Source organism: Octopus sinensis, linkage group LG2 (genome assembly GCF_006345805.1).
Source record: "Octopus sinensis linkage group LG2, ASM634580v1, whole genome shotgun sequence".
Taxonomy (NCBI): Eukaryota; Metazoa; Mollusca; class Cephalopoda; order Octopoda; family Octopodidae; genus Octopus; species Octopus sinensis.
This window is the reverse complement of record NC_042998.1, coordinates 206,303,612-206,306,435: the sequence shown is the minus strand read 5'-3', so window position 1 is coordinate 206,306,435 and position 2,824 is coordinate 206,303,612. Positions and strand designations below refer to the sequence as shown.

The window sequence follows — 2,824 nt, the reverse complement described above, 5'->3', positions numbered from 1 at the left end:
ACCTAGGAAATTCTGACATATGGCACCATAACGACAAGGATTCCTTAAACACTCGTTGATGTCTGAAAAATGAAGCAGAAATTTTATTATGTTCAAAATTATTTGAAGCAAAGAAAGAGTATTTCAATGGAAATTGAGCCCTAACTCTACCCCTAACCCCTAACCCGAACCCCTTCTGTAACCCTGAACCCCCGAGACCACTCTTGTGACCACCCGAGACCCCATCTGTGACCCAACTTCCAGAGACTAACCCAAACCCCTGACCATGTGAGCCCCTCATCCCTGTGACAAGCGAGACCCCTTCCTGTGCCCACCCAATTCCGGAGACCCCACCAATTCCGGAGACCCCACCAATTCCCGAGACCCCACCAATTCCGGAGACCCCACCAATTCCCGAGACCCCACCAATTCCCGAGACCCCACCAATTCCGGAGACCCCACCAATTCCCGAGACCCCACCAATTCCCGAGACTAACCCTAACACTAAACCCTAACACTAACCCTAACCCAACCCTAACCCTAACCCTAACCCAACCCTAACCCTAGCCCTAACCCTAGCCCTAGCCCTAACCCTAACCCTGACCCAAACCCTAACCCAACCCTAACCCTAACCCAACCCAACCCTAACCCTAACCCTAACCCCTAAACCCTAACCGTAACCCTAAACCTAACCCTAACCCAACCCTAACCCAACCCAACCCTGACCCTAAACCCTAAACCCTAACCCTAACCCTAACACAACCCTAACCGTAACCCTAACCCAACCCTAACCCTAACCCTAACCCTAACCCATCCCCAACCCCAACCCCCACCCTAACCCTAACCCTAACCCAATCCTAACCCAACCCTAACCCTAACCCTAACCCAACCCCAACCCCAACCCCAACCCTAACCCTAACCCTAACCCTAACTCAACCCAACCCTAACCCTAACCCTAACCCTAACCCTTAACAATATTAACAATAATATAAAAGATGTGTGTTGTTATAAACATAACAAAAAAACTATTTCAAGAGAGAAATATAAAAAATATAGCTAAGAAACAAGAAAACTATAAGACATTGTTATTTATCTCTTATTATAAAAGGCAGATTTTATCTGCCTCCCTTTGGGAGTTATACAAATCTACAATATAGGATTTCTTCAATTACAATTTACCTAGCAATTTTAAGAGTACAATGCATCGCGTCATACCAGCTCCAGTTTTTAAAATTTAAACTCCAATTAAGCAAAATTTACAGAAAATTCACATTCTGGTGTGTGTGTCAAATGCTTTTCTTAGTCTGGTTTACAGCACACGCAAACGCACACACACACTGTGTAACGAATAAAATGAAACTAGATGTAATATTTGTTACTGTCCATGAACGCTGATAGATACATGAGTAAAATGTATGGGAAGCTAACAAATAAGAGTGAGTGAAAATGTTCTTGGAAGAGAGTAAATTTGAAGCTTGAGAACAATCAGATACATTTGCAACACATCTGTTGAAAATATTGTTGTTCACACACATACATATACATATATACATACAGACAGACAGACAGATAGACACACACACACACACACACACACACATGATCCAGCATGGCCACAACCTCAAGGCTGAAACATATAAAAGAATAACAGAATATAAATGTGTGCATGTGTGTGAGAGAGAGAGAGAGTGTGTGTGTGTATATGTATGTATGTATGTATGTATATATATATAATAATGCGGTTTTTTCAACAGCTTGAACTAAAAGTCAGAGGGGAATGGGATAAACTACTTATATTAACTTGCTATAAAAGCAGGTAGTAATTTTATCTTGTCCTTATTCATAGTGCAAGTTTTGAAGAGTGCATTTCGATTTTAACAGCTATTTTTTTCAAAGCTATGTTGGAAGTAACAAAGGAGCATATTTGGCATATTTTGCTTTATGAGTTCAATAAAGACAACAACGCAACGGAAAGTACAAGAAATATTAATGCAGTATATGGGGATTGGACAATAAGCGTAAGGCAGTGTCAATGGTGGTTCCAGAAATTCCGAGCCATAAACTACAGCCTAGAAGACGAGCCTCATCCTGAAAGATCTGTAGAACTCGACAAGGACATCCTGAAAACCCTGGTGGAACAAAATCTCATCGTAACTGTTCAGGAACTAGCAGAGAAGCTTGGATTTGGTCATTCAACCATTCATTGAGACCTGTGTGCTATCGGAAAAGTCAGCAAATTGGGTCAATGGGTTCCTCACGAACTTTCCGAGTCTAATTGCATGCAGAGAGTGAATGTATGCTTTTCTTTGCTGTCACATCTCACCACTACTGCGCTATGTATATCTATATATATAAAACTGTAGTTGTGTGAGTGTCTGTCCCCTTCGATTTAGATTCCTAACTACTCCCACATTTTGCGGTGCAGTTTAACCAAATTCGGGTAGCTTATAGTCGTGATTCATATCGAGCCCGTCTGAGTATTATTTTTTATTCCATTTTAATGCATAATTTTTCGTGTGTCGATGGCGGTGAAGTTGGCGTCCACGCTCACACCTGCACCTGTGGGGAAGGGAGTGTAAGGAAATCAACGTCGTAATGCGTTGTCAAGGAGACCAGCGTTCTTTTAGAACAACGACTTCATGGCTTGAAGACACCAAAAGAGAAATGGCTAAGAAAGCGTCTACATGAGTCTACGATTTAAAAAAAAATTTACCATCGTTTTTTTTCCATTTTAATGCATTTTTTGCTATTTTTTGGCTATAACTCTCTAAAAATGCTTATATAGTTATTTCCCTTACAAACCCGAGCAACGCCGGGCGATACTGCTAGTATCTTTATAAATCCG

General features: G+C 41.4%; 1 protein-coding gene across 1 annotated transcript in view; it reads left to right on the top strand.

The window, feature by feature from the left end:
- Positions 1-2,824, top strand: part of LOC115231120 (regulator of G-protein signaling 7) — a 343,368-nt gene that overhangs the window by 282,421 nt on the left and 58,123 nt on the right. The window lies entirely within an intron of this gene.